The sequence below is a fragment of the Gymnogyps californianus genome, unplaced genomic scaffold (genome assembly GCF_018139145.2).
Source record: "Gymnogyps californianus isolate 813 unplaced genomic scaffold, ASM1813914v2 HiC_scaffold_41, whole genome shotgun sequence".
NCBI classification, from domain to species: domain Eukaryota; kingdom Metazoa; phylum Chordata; class Aves; order Accipitriformes; family Cathartidae; genus Gymnogyps; species Gymnogyps californianus.
Genome location: NW_026114301.1, coordinates 418,677 through 433,215, shown reverse-complemented (window position 1 = coordinate 433,215; position 14,539 = coordinate 418,677).

Below are 14,539 nucleotides of genomic sequence, written 5' to 3'. Positions count from 1 at the left end.
GGAGTGAGAAGATGTGAGAGAAACAACTCTGCAGACACCAAGGTCAGGGAAGAAGGAGGGGGAGGAGGTGCTCCAGGCGCCGGAGCAGAGATTCCCCTGCAGCCCATGGTGAAGACCATGGTGAGGCAGGCTGTCCCCCTGCAGCACATGGAGGTCCACGGTGGAGAAGATATCCACCTGCAGCCTGTGGAGGACCCCACGCCGGAGCAGGTGGATGCCCGAAGGAGGCTGTGACCCCGTGGGAAGCCCGCGCTGGAGCAGGCTCCTGGCAGGACCTGCGGACCTGTGGACCCGTGGAGAGAGGAGCCCACGCTGAAGCAGCTTTGCTGGCAGGACTTGTGACCCCGCGGGGGACCCACATTGGAGCAGTCTGTTCCTGAAGGACTGCACCCTGTGGATGGGACCCATGCTGGAGCAGTTTGTGAAGAACTGCAGCCTGTGGGAAGAACTCATGTTGGAGAAGTTTGTGAAGGACTGTCTCCCGTGGGAGGGACCCCACACTGGAGCAGGGGAAGAGTGTGAGGAGTCCTCCCCCTGAGGAGGAAGGAGCGGCAGAAACAACATGTGATGAACTGACCCAAACCCCCATTCCCTGTCCCCCTGCGCTGCTCGGGGGGGGAGGAGGTAGAAAATTCAGGAGTGAAGTTAAGCCCGGGAAGAAGGGAGGGGTGGGGGGAAGGTGTTTTTAAGATTTGGTTTTATTTCTCATTATCCTGCTCTGATTTGACTGGTAATAAATTAAACTAATTTTTCCCTAAGTCGAGTCTGTTTTGCCCATGATGGTAATTGGTGAGTGATCTCCCTGTCCTTATCTTGACCCACGAGCCTTTCATTTTATTTTCTCTCCCCTGTCCAGCTGAGGAGGGGGAGTGATAGAGCAGCTTTGGTGGGCACCTGGCATCTAGCCAGGGTCAACCCACCACAATATATGTACAAACTGGGGGACGAGAGGCTGGAGAGCAGCCCCGCAGAAAGAGATCTGGGGGTTTGGGTTGATGGCAAGTTGAATATGAGCCAACAGTGTGCCCTGGCAGCCAAAAGGGCCAACCGTGTCCTGGGGTGCATCAAGCACAGCATAGCTAGCCGGTCGAGGGAGGTGATTGTCCCACTCTACGCTGCACTGGTGCGGCCCCACCTCGAGTACTGTGTGCAGTTTTGGGTGCCTCAATATAAGGAGGACAGCAAATTATTAGAGTGTGTCCAGAGAAGGGCGACCAAGATGGTGAAAGGTCTCGAGGGAAAGACTTATGAGGAGTGGCTGAGGTCACTTGGCTTGTTCAGCTTGGAGAAGAGAAGGCTGAGGGGTGACCTCATCACAGTCTACAACATCCTCAAGAGGGGCAGCAGAGGGGGAGGTGCTGATCTCTCTCTGGTGACCAGTGATAGGACACGAGGAAATGGTATGAAGCTGCATCAGGGGAAGTTCAGATTGGACATTGTATTTAGCTCCCTAACAACTCTGAAACAAGGAAAAACAATGTATATATTTTCCAGATTGAGCAACTGAATTAGAAGGTAATGATGAACTGAGTCCTATTTGCATCTGAGTTACTTTATCCCTTTCAGTGTCTGCTTGAGATTGCTATCTGAGTGAAGTTGTGTGTTTACTTGACTTACATGCATCACACTGGAAGTCTATGACAGAATCAGGCGACTCTAGGCTCCAGTCTTGTGCCTTTACTGGAAGGCTCCCTTTCCTCCTCTTTAAGGTTACTTAGTTTGTGTCTATTTCTGGGACTGGCATGACAGAGTATGGAGCTTTGACTTTTTATACAAGCTACTACAGGCAAAAGATTTAACAAGCATAAGGAGGTAAAAAATTTAATGAACATCTGAAAGGAGGTTTTGTTTGTAACTGGCTTTATGAATTACAGCTGGCAGTAATGTATGGTGGACAACCACAAGGTCAAACTTTACAACTTTCCTAGGGGTTCCTAGGATTCTCTGCTATTCATCTAATAAAAAATATATTTTGTTCCATTGTATATCTGATTTTTACTTTGGTGAGAAACAGGGACTATTAATTTCATACTCAACGTGTCCAATGTTTATACAACATTATACACTGTCAAATTCTAGAAGCTCAGCTTCAAGCCCACAAGGTAGAAGAAACAGATTTACTTTGACAGAACACATCTACTGTTTAGACAGGTCACAACTTCCCCTGATAATAGTTAGACGACAAAACTGCAAATCTATGATACAGTAAAATTCCAGTCATGTTACCTTGGGGACATGGGCAGTGATTTGACCTCTGATCACTGGGCTTCTAAAAGCTGCTGGAGTTGGTTCTGTAATGTCACATGCTCTACTGTCTGCCTGTAAGAAAATATAAGACTGTTTAACCTGTATTTTAAAACTGTCAGCCTTAGTATGCTAAAGGATAAATGATACCACTTGTTCAACTTTGTATACAAAAGAGAAGCCCCATTCACCTATAATTTAGGTAGTAAATAGAGAGATTATAAATATTAACATAAACAGAGATAGTTTACGCTCCTGTAAGTTGTCTCTGAATCCCTGTGGATATTTTGTGATCACTGTAAAACCACAAGTGGGAGATGCTTACTTATCAGAAATTATTTATTATAGTTCATATAAGGACAAGTGTGGGATCATAAGCAGTAGTTTGCTGGAACTGAGTGACTCACAGAAAATAATATCCCAGAAACAAAGATATATCAGAGCAAACTTAAGGTCACTTAGTTCTTACTCAGTTCTGTAAAGGAAGGGGAAGGGGACAGATTAAGAAATCACTCCCCACATTTGGTGAATGGCCTTTACTCAGTTAAACAATGGCTCAGACAATTGTTCTCTCCTTTCCTCTCTGCAAAAGAACTCAGACAGGAGCCTTTGCTCACTGGGTAGGGCTGGTCCAATCTCCTTCAGCCTGCAGGATGGAACTAAGTATGTCCTTTCTGTATTCCAAGGGAGTAGGAAAAACTGCATCTGCTTGTTGCCCAATCTTACCAAAGGTCCTACATGTGCTCTGCACCCACCACACCCATCTTATATTCAGTAGTGCTGTATATACTGCAGTCTATCACTTTCAGTGTCATGCTATGATCTACATTGATTTGTAAATAATTTGAGAGAGCAATGTTAAAAAAAATTATAATAGTAGGTATACATTTGTACTGGAATCTAGTAGAATATAACCTTATCAAAGATAACATATATATAAACACAAATGTTCATTCGAAGAATAGAGAAGCAAAATTATGAAACTGACATCCATACTAGAAACTCCATTTACCATGGAACTGTAATCACATTATTTGTTGTCCTGCTACATATTTATTTCCATAGGACTCAGTTTAACAAGATAATCTGCAAATCTTCAAGTAGTTCTATGAAAATAAATGAATACATCAATTTGCCACAGAAGTTCTTCTCCCTCTCCCTGCCCCATCCAATTTTGACCTTCCATTCCAACATCAAAACATCACTTGAGCTTGTCAACCACAACAGATAACATTTTATCTTGTTTAGTGACATATGTAAGTTCCAGTGCCTCTAAACACTGCACAGACAGTTACTGGGAAACTACCAGAAAACAAAGACTTCCAGCTTTCCATTAATGTATATATGCTGTCTTTCACCTGGAACACAATTGGTCCACTAGGTTTTGTTCCCTGGTCCTTCAATCATGGAATATGGTATTCTGAATGAGGCTCTGATTAGAAACAATGAAAATGTGAAAAAAATGACTTTTTATCTGTTTCTTCTAGTCTCTGCTTCTGTTGCTGTGGAAGTAATGTTTTTACTACTTTTAATCTTATTAGATCTGCAGAACTAATACAGTTCTCTGACAGTGAGCTGAATTCTTTCCTAGCTCATATACCATCAGCAGAATAGTTAACTGTTCCTGTCCTGGTTTCGGCTGGGACAGAGTTAACTCTCTTCTTAGTAGCTGGTACAGTGCTGTGTTTTGGATTTAGTGTGAGAATACTGTTGATAACATGCTGATGTTTTAGTTGTTGCTAAGTAGGGCTTATCTTAAGCCAAGGACTTTTCAGTTTCCCATGCTCTGCCAGCAAGCAGGTGTACAAGAAGCTGGGAGGGAGCAGAGCCAGGGCAGCTGACCCAAACTGGCCAAAGGGATATTCCATACCATGGAATGTCATGCCCAGTATATAAACAGGGGGGAGTTGGCCAGGAGGGGCGGATTGCGGCTCTGGCATTGGTCAGTGGGTGGTGAGCAATTGCATTGTGCATCACTGTTTTTTTTTTTCCCTTCCCCCCTCCTCTTTTTTTTGTTATATTCCTTTTCATTATTATTATTATTATTATATTTCATTATTATTATTCTTAGTATTATATTTTACTTTAGTTATTAAACTGTTCTTATCTCAACCCACGAGTTTTACTTTTTTTCCTTTCCTCCTCCCCATCCCACTGGGAGGTGGGAGGGGGAAGCAGCTGTGTGGTGCTTAGTTGCTGACTGGGGTTAAACCACGACAGTTCCAAATGCAGAGTCTTTATAACTGGCAATGTCAAAGCCAGAAAGAATACAGATGACTTTTTAGACTGCGGGCTGTACTCACAAGGCTGACAAAAATAAACATTTTACTTGTAAATGATCAGAGGGGATATGAAAATTACTAAAGAAATAAAGGTGGGATCTCAACATACTGTCTTGCCATCACATTTTAGAACACAACCACGCTTTACATAGATTTCTTCTTCCTTTAATTTTCCCTCTTCCTCATGTCTACACACTTCCTTATTCTATTTTAAAATCATTCCTACCATCTGTCAGCATTGTTTTATATTACAAATCCACAGACGATACTCTCTTTTGAGAGCTAGAGAAATTTTAATTTGAGATTAGATTGTGATACAGTTTATCTGTTGTACTTGCCTTTTATGCTTTTCTCAGCATCTATTTCTGAATATCTAAATAATAAGTATTAAAAACAGACTGATTCAGGAGATAAGAACACTATAGCTTTATGGGTAAGAGTGTCTAACTACTTTAAGATATGCCCAAATTCTGAATGTCTTAGTTTAGACAATGTTCCCACTAAGCACTAAGGTATGCCACACCTGGAGTCCTGTGTCCAGTTCTGGGCTCCTCAGTATAAGAGAGACATGGACATACTGGAGAGAGTCCAACAAAGGGCTATGAAGATGATTAAGGGACTGGAGCATCTCTCGTATGAGGAAAGGCTGAGAGAGCTGGGACAGTTTAGCCTGGAGAAGAGAAGGCTCAGGGGAGATCTCCTCAATGTGTACAAGTACCTGAAGGGAGAGTGCAAAGAAGACAGAGCCAGGCTCTTTTCAGTGGTGCCCAGTGACAGGACAAGGGGCAATGGGAACAAGCTGAAACACAGGAGGTTCTATCTGAACATCAGGAAACCCTTTTTTCACTGTGAGGGTGACTGAGCACTGGAACAGGTTGCCCAGGGAGGTTGTGGAATTTCCATCCTTGGAGATATTCAAAAGCTGTCTGGACACAGTCCTGGGCAACTGGCTCTAGGTGCCCTGCTTGAGCAGGGGGGTTGGACCAGATGACCTCCAGAGGTCACTTCCAACCTCAACTATTCTGTGATTCTGTGACCTTGGCATGTCTCCTTAGATAACTATGGACTCAAGCTTCCTCTTAATGACATTAAGGAGTTCAGTCACTGAACAGGGAATAGGCTGAAGTACTGGGCTCTAGTGAAATATCTTTCATGCTATACTGCCTTACTGCCTTGTTTTGTTTCAAATAAAAAAAAAGAATGACCACTCTATATAGCAGAAAATAAAACAGCTTAACTAATTAAATGAGAAACATTTTAAAGTTTATTTTTGGTTTCTTAATATACTTTTATATAGCACTTATGACCACACACAAAAAACCAAGCAACATGCACATACCTTATTTTACCACTAGGATCATTTTTTTATTCAGCTATTTTTATAGCTATTCCTATAAAGTTTCAGGAAATTCATGGATTTTTCCTACAGAACATAGAAAAGTGATGGCAACAGAGAATATTCAACCACTTTCTCATCTTCATTTTTTGACTCATGATTTGCTTTGACTTTTGTCTTGCCAGAGATTTCGGCTTGATAGCATATCAAGAAGATCAGGGTTTGGCTCATTTATTGCTTTGCACATCCAGGTCCACAAATTTAGTATATTCTTTGGGAATCCAGGGAGGATGGACTGTCATCAAACAGCACCATAAAAGAAGTCTAGGGAAACATTAATTTTGTCATTGGTTCTGACTGGATCTCTTCAGGCCAGGAAAGCCCAAACAATACAAGTCATTACTGCTAATGACATCAGTGATGAAAACCATGTTTTTGCACAGGTAAGAATTTTCTGCTCCGGTATCAAAGGCTTTTTTTAGATAAGAAATATGCTACTGATGAAATCAGTGAGAGAATAACTAAAATTGGAAGACCTAAAGAGACCTCAGGAAATAAAATGGAAGCCAACAGTTTGCATAGGCTGTGAGAAATTTTTGTGACTGTCTTAAGTATCTTCTTTAGTTCAAAAAATCCTACTGAATTGACCAAACCTTACTAAGAGATGCAAACCAAAGAATCATAGAATCATAGAATATCTCAAGTTGGAAGGGATCCATAAGGATCATCAAGTCCAACTCCCTGCTCCTTGCAGGACTACCTAACACTAAACCATATGACTAAGAGCATCGTCCAGATGCTCCTTGAACTCTGACAGGCTTGGTGCTGTGACCACTTCCCTGGGGAGCCTGTTCCAGTGACCGACCACCCTCTCAGTGAAGAACCTTTTTCTAATGTCCAATCTGAACTTCCCCTGACACAGCTTCATGCCATTTCCTCGTGTCCTGTTGCTGGTCACCAGAGAGAGGAGATCAGCACCTCCCCCTCCACTGCCCCTCTTGAGGAAGTTGTAGACTGCGATGAGGTCACCCCTCAGCCTTCTCTTCTCCAAGCTGAACAAACCAGGTGACCTCAGCCGCTCCTCCTAAGTCTTGCCCTCGAGGCCTTTCACCATCTTTGTTGCCCTCCTTTGGACACATTCTAATATTTTTATATCTTTCTTATATTGTGGAGCCCAAAACTGCACACAGTACTCGAGGTGGGGTCACACCAGTGCACCAGATGCACCTGCTGCACCAGGCAGGAACTTGTCACCATTGCCCCCTATCCCTTAAGTCACTGCATTCTGCCGAGTGAAGAGAGGATAGGGAGTCCTCTGTATCACGTGTCCAGATCTCTCATCATTCATTATTTCTGTAGAAGGGTAGGTTTCAACATCTTTTTATTTAAATGAGTGTCCTGGTTTTGGCTAGGATAGAGTTAATTTTCTTCCTAGTAGCTGGTATAGTGCTGTGTTTTGGATTTAGTATGAGAATAATGTTGATAACACACTGATGTTTTTAGTTGTTGCTAAGTAGTGTTTATACTAAGTCAAGGATTTTTCAGCTTCTCATGCCCAGTGTGGTGGGTTGACCCTGGCCAGATGCCAGGTGCCCACCAAAGCCGCTCTATCACTCCCCCTCCTCAGCAGGACAGGGGGAGAAAATAAAATGAAAGGCTCGTAGGTCGAGATAAGGGCAGTTTAATAAAGCAGAAGCAAAGGTCATGCACGAAAGCAAAGGAAAACAAAAGATTTTATTCTCTACTTCCCATCAGCAGGCGATGTCCGGCCACTTCCCGGGAAGCAGGGCTTCAGTATGCGTAGTGGTTGCTCTGGAAGACAAATGTAAATAAACAAATGCCCCCCCTTCCTCCTCCTTCTCCTAGCTTTTATGCTGAGCAGATGTCATATGGTATGGAATATCCCTTTAGTCAGTTTGGGTCAGCTGTCCTGGATCTGTCCCCTCCCAAGATCTTGCCCACCCCAGCCTACTGGTGAGGGGGGGGCAATGTTGGAGAGACAGCCTTGATGCTGTGCGAGCACTGCTCAGCAGTAGCCAAAACACTGGTGTGTTATCAACACCTTTCTAGCTACCAATACAGAGCACAGCACTATGAGGGCTGCTATGGGGAAAATTAACTCCGTCTCAGCTAGACCCAATACACCCAGCCAGCAAGAAGGCTGGAGGGGCACAAGAAGTTGGGAGGGGACATCTCCCTGGGACCATGCTCCTAGCATCCTCTGGCTCCCTAGTCGTTATCTTTTTAAATCATACAGTGTCACCCCATCTCCTGACATCCCAGAGGACTACCATGAGGAGTTAATGAAGGAAACCCGGCCAATTGCCGTAGAACAGGAGTTGGCAGCCCATTTAACTGACTCTGAGAGCGCCCTTTATATCCAAATTGCTCACAATGGACAATACCTATATAAGATCAATGACTTAAGTCCTACTGGAAAACCCACACAGTTAGGGATCTTTCAACAGGATTAGGAGCTGCTGGATTGAGCATAGGAGTGTTAAATTCTATGGACTTGGAGATCATTAATAATAAAGTGTCTAGGCTAGGACAATTAAGCAAACAAGCTATAATTGGTCAGACCATGGATATAGTAAAGGGGATGGATAGACAGAACTACTAAAACCCTGACGATTAGTCTAAACCCACGGAAAAAGCTCCAACAGATTTTGAAGGACATGCATACTGGTGTTCACAATTTTGTTTCTAACACCACATGTGTTACTATGCAAACCTTTGCTACAAATGAATATGAACAACAAGCCAATTGGGTCCATAGTGGAAATCCCGCTGTGTTAAGGGACCCTATTATTGGGTCAGTGCCAGAGTTTTAAATCCCGGTTTCTCAAAATTGTATACTCAGAGGAAGGAAGCAAAAGTAACCTGTTAAGTGGATCTATTCATTACTGCACTGTGAATAAGAAAATTAAAGAAGAACCCATTTACCAATATACCCCACTTCCCATCATTGTAGCTAATAGAATATGGGCTCCAGTTCAAGGAAGCAAAAGGATACCCAGATGGATAAGCAGATAGATAACCAAGGCAATCTAATCGATACTCATGGATGTGAACAATGGGGAAACCATGAATGGTACTGCCCTGAACATTTAGTAATGCAAGACCCATGTTCAAGTAATATATCCTCAGGTACCTGTTATTTAGACTCATTGTATGATAATTGCATGGTTGTACTTAAGGGAAAGCCAGGTTGTATATGATGTGTGGTGTCACTTTGTGATGTTCTATGGAATGATGGGAACAAAATGATCGCTCCTGCCCGAGAATGCCGGTGCAACGTTACAGCACTAGAGACCTGTGGATGACTTATAGAAGCCATAAAGCTAACCTCACATCAATACTGGTGGAATATTGGCCTACAACTTGGAGCATACACTGATACAGGGGATGCCCACACCGTAACGGAGGAGGAAGAATGAGCACTCTCACTATTGGCTAAGTAACTCTCACCGTTGGCTAGATAAGTATTTTGCTCATAGGCACACGAGTTCCGAGTTATGAATTAGAGAACTTGTGAATTAGAAACCTCCTGAATTATGTGACGAATTAGTGAATTTGCATGTTAGACTAGTCTGTACAAAGGGGATTGAGCCCTTGTTTGATGTGTGTGGTTGTTTTCTTTCCTAATGAACTCATAAAAGAATGTTTAATTTACAGTGTATGTTGTCCTGTAAATTTGAGAGATCCAAATGGACCATGACACAGAGTGATCAGGAAAGGGGAGAAATAACTCTTGTTTTTCTGGAAGAAAACAAGACAGAAGTGGGAAAGCCTCTGACATGGTGGCAGCCCCTGGTCTCTTCTCACAGAGGCCATCCCTGCAGCCCCCCACTACCAAAACCTTGCCACATAAACCCAGTACACCTGAGAACACCTAAAGGCTGGAATGTCCCGTCTTCTGTCACAGGTAGTACAGCAAACCGGGATCTCTTGGAACAACTAAAAGTGACTGAGGAGGACTGAGAAGCACCACACACACCACCTAAGAAAAGAAAGATACCTGAAGTTCAGTGGCTCACCCTGTAAAGTTTACTGTTGAAAAGAAAATATTCGTAAAAAATCTTTAAACTTTGCTGTCTGTAGCATCTATTTAAAAAACATGTTGGGGTGAGGTGGGGTTAGGTGAAAGAATACACATGCACAGCCTTGTGGTTGGGTTGTAAGTTTTATTTACAGAATACATTTATGAAAATCATTACAAGAGATGCAGGTCTGGGTCTTCTGAAACATGTTTTGAGTAGCTCTGGTCATGGGGAAAGCTCCATATTCATATTTTACAAACCGCATCACCATCTGGTACTAGATCGTTAGAACACAGTTTCAAAAGCTGTTCAAAAGGTAGTCCATTGTTACAGTGATGTAGGAAAAAGACACAGTGGTATCCGCAGGCTGTGGAGAGGGGATACTGCAGTTGCTTCCTCTGGAAAGCAATATCCTTAGCGTTGTGTTTTTAAAAAGGACATGATGCTTTCAGGAAAAAGCGCTGTTTGGAGGGTAGCCATACGAGTCAAAAACTTCTGTGCGGTTCTGATTTGCCAGGAAAATTGCTAGCCAGTACTCTCCAGGCTGATTACGTGGATGTGTATTCACAACCATACTTGCTGGTCTTGGAGAAACACGGGCCAGAGGGAGCCAGTCGCTCAGGTAAACACCTAGAAATGTTTCCCTGGCGTAGGGGTCTGCTGAAAAAAACTGAGAGCTGTTCGGTGTCCATCCTCATATGTAGTCGAAGAGCACGTGTCTCCGTTGGTTTATTTCTATCATGTTGTCAAATACACCGTACACGATCATATTAATGATGGTGGTCAAGGCCCCTGCAAAGCGTACTTCTGCTCTCAGGCTTCCTGTTTTAATCAGGGAATAGTGATCAGCACATTCTTGGTCTGGAGACAGGTCAAAGGTGAACAGGGTATAGCCACGGGCAAACTCTTCCCTGTCAAGCAGCAGGGAACAGTCTTTCATATGGCTGCCGATAGTCTGAATGAGCTGCATGTATTCTCTCACACAGCAGCCATTCTCAAAATCAGGCTGCAGCTATTTCGCTGGCATTTGTTCACCATCCACAGAGGGCCACAAAATTTACAGCATAATGTTTAAAGTGGAAAGGGTTCTTAGCATAATTGCTGCTAAAAGCATTGTTATCTACGAACCAAATAACAAGCAGCTTAGCTAGCTGTCCCAGAAACAAATTTTCCTGGTTGCTGACACAACTGCCGGCCAGTATGCTGAACACTTTCATGCCCACCCGGTCCACTGGGTATTTAGTGCTGTCCATAAGTAATGCCTCAGCATGCCCCAAATGCACTCCAGGTGCCACCTGCACCTTCTTCACAAACAGCAAGGCATAGGTAATAACCAGCTTGCAGGCTCCTGCCACCGGGGACCTCATCAAACAAAAGATTAATTTTTACATCCACATCACTCAACAAAAGCTTGTCTTGAAAGAACAGTTCGCTGTGGAGGGGTCCCAATAGTTCAGTCCTCCTGCTCTGGGCCATCAGAGCCAAGCGTTGCCTGAACCCCTGATTACCGACACCATCCAGCATGACTGCTTCCTGCTGCCCAGCTGTGTCTTTGTAGAACAGCCCCATAGAGAAGTGCATGGACAGCATGCCACGGTTGTAATTGAGAAGCAACTCAGTGAAGGCACAGTAGGGGTAGAAGTTGTTGCTCTGGCTTATCAGTCGATCCCTCAGTGAAACTTCCAGCTGGCTGAAAATAGAGGCCAGTGGGTAATTCACGAGACTCATGGCCTCACCAGCTCCGAGGTTGGACATGTCAGCTTTTTCAGTCTTGCAGCAAAGGTACAGCAGGGTGTTGTTCATATCTATGTCATCTTCCCCATTCCCAGCTATGAAAGAGTCCAGAGGTGCAGACTCTGCAATAACGGAAAGTGGAGGCACCTCAATAAACAGGCTTTTCTCAATGCCAGTCTGTGTGGGGGACACTTCAAACAAATCCGGCTCCAATTTGGTACATTCTTCTGAGCAGCCACGAATGAAAGCTGTTAAAATATATTTCCTTTTCTAGCGGTAGAACAGGACCTCTTTCTCTGGGTTTTCTGTTTCTTTTGCATGGTTCGGCCTGTCTTGTTCTTTTTCTTCTTCTTGTCCTGGTCAGACAGTTGTCTGGCACTCCCCTTCCTTTTTTTTTTAAAAGGCTGGGGCGGTCCTTCCCTCTGGGGGTGTGACTTGGCCAGATCCCCAGTTGCAGAAAAAGTGTAAGGCTTTTCATCTGTTTCAAGCTCTGTTTTCCTTATGACAGGGTCATAGACCAGGCCCACTGCTGGAGAATCGACAGCTGAAGCTTTGTTGTGGAGGTTAATAAGATGGTTCATATGTTCCATCAACATGGAGAGGGATGGATAATAGCCTTTCTGCAAAGTATACTGCCATGTCTTGCCCTGCAGTGCTATTTCAAAGATGGCATCTTCACTGATGCTATTCCAGCTGTGCAGTTACTGTATTTCCACCAGCCCCACTTCCCACTTCCTGGAGAGCCCAAGGGGCCTCACCAGCTTTATAGTAAAGTTCAAGCTGGTGTTTTGTGGGAAGATTCTGGCATTGCTGGTATTGCTGGATAGCGTGATATAGAAACCCCCGTCTGCCATCCTTTTTTCCACCTGCTCCACTGCCAATCACTAGGTGTCCTGGACTTGGGAGACTTCTATCCAACTGCTAAATTTCTGGGGCCAGCCACTCCACCAGCAGCTGTTTCTTTCTTCCTTTCCCTTTTGCAGTGATGATCTCAAGTTTGTAGATTCTGTCCTCATCAGGATTCACTTTTTGAAATTCTTTAGGGTAAAATGCCCCCTTGACTGTTTGTGATCATAGTCTTTTAAGTGGTACACAGGTATCTGTCCCTTTCTCACAATTTCAGCTACTATGAAAATTTCGTCTGTGAACATCTGCTCATAACCCTTCTCAAATCTCTCTTTTGTTCTAGACACCCTGACGTGGTCTCCCTTTTTGAGCAGAGGAGCAGATTCTTTCATTTTAAACACATCCCCATATACAGTTTTCTAAACCCTCGCAGAGTTTGAAGTGTTCACATCTACAGGCCTGGCTCTGATAGTTCTGTGGAAACTATGGTTATAGCTCTTTATAAACTCCGACAACACATCAATGTAGTGAAAAGTGTTGCACACTATAAAATATCTCCACATCTTGGGTTTGAGCGTCCTGTTAAAGCGCTCTATGACAGAGGCTTTTACTTCATCATTCGTAACAAAATGGTGAACATTGCACTGCTTTAACAGCTTGTTTAAAGGCTGGTTTAAAAATTCTTCTCCCTGGTCAGTCTGTAATTTCCAAGGCTTGCGCCCCCTGCTAAAAAAATTGTTTTAAAAGCCCCAGCTATTTCAGAACCTGTTTTGCCTTTTAGACCAATGGCCCAGGCATGCTTGGATAATATGTCTATCACCATTAACATGTGCTTAACACGATCATTGTGTTTGGAAAATTGTTGCATATCCACCAAGTCTGCCTGCCATTGTGCTTCCACCTCTGCCACAATCACCTTGTTTCTTTCAATGTGTTTTCTTGAAGCCTTGTGTAAGCTGTAAGCATCCTGGCTTGCAAGCCAGGTTACCACTTGGCTTCTGTTCAGATCAGCAATTCGCCTTTTAGCAGCTGCAAAAAAGGGATTTATACCCCCAAAGCTTCCCACCTTCCCAGAAGCATAGTAAATGTCTTTTAATAGAAGTGGCGATGTAGATATGTCTACTGACACACTGCTACTTCACATATGTACGAAATGAAACACTGAAATATATATTTATACATATTTGTACAGTCCTTTATATATACTTCTATATATGTATATATTGTAGATAAATTTATATATATTTTTTTATATCTGAGCACTTCCTGGTCCAAAGGAGGTGGGCAGCCAATCACAGGGCTGCTTCCTGGTCCAAAGGAGGCAGGCAGCCAATCACAGGGCGTTGGTATGATGGGGGTCAAGAAATGGCTGTCAGCAAATCACAATGCAGCATGAAAACATGTGGGGAATGATGCTATCAAAAGTGGTGGCATCCCTGTATGTAATGACAGGGGAGCTTCCTTTTCTGACATGCTTCCAGGTATAATGGGAAGGGTGGCTAGTCCTGCCAGCCAATCACAGGGCTGCCACCACACAGCCGCTTGCTCACTCCCCCTGCAGTGGGATTGGGGATTGAATCAGAAGGGTAAGAGTGAGAAAACTCGTGGGTTGAGATAAAGACAGTTTAACAGGTAAAGCAAAAGCTGCACGCACAAGCAAAGCAAAACAAGGAATTCATTCACTACTTCCCATTGGCAGGCAGGTGTTCAGCCATCTCCAGGAAAGCAGGGCTTCATCACGCATAATGGTTACTTGGGAAGACAAATGCCATCACTCCGAATGTCCCCCCTTCCTTCTTCTTCCCCACAGCTTTTATTGCTGAGCACGATGTCATACAGTATGGAATATCTCTTTGGTCAGTTGGGGTCAGCAGTCCTGGCTGTGTCCCCTCCCAACTTCCTGGGCACCCCCAGCCTACTCGCTGGCAGGGCAGTGTGAGAAAACCTGCTATAGTACTTCCTATGACATGCAACTCAAATCATGGGTCACAACAATTTAAAGGTATATCCATTACAATCTCCACCCATAAACTGTGAGAAAACCCATGAGTTTC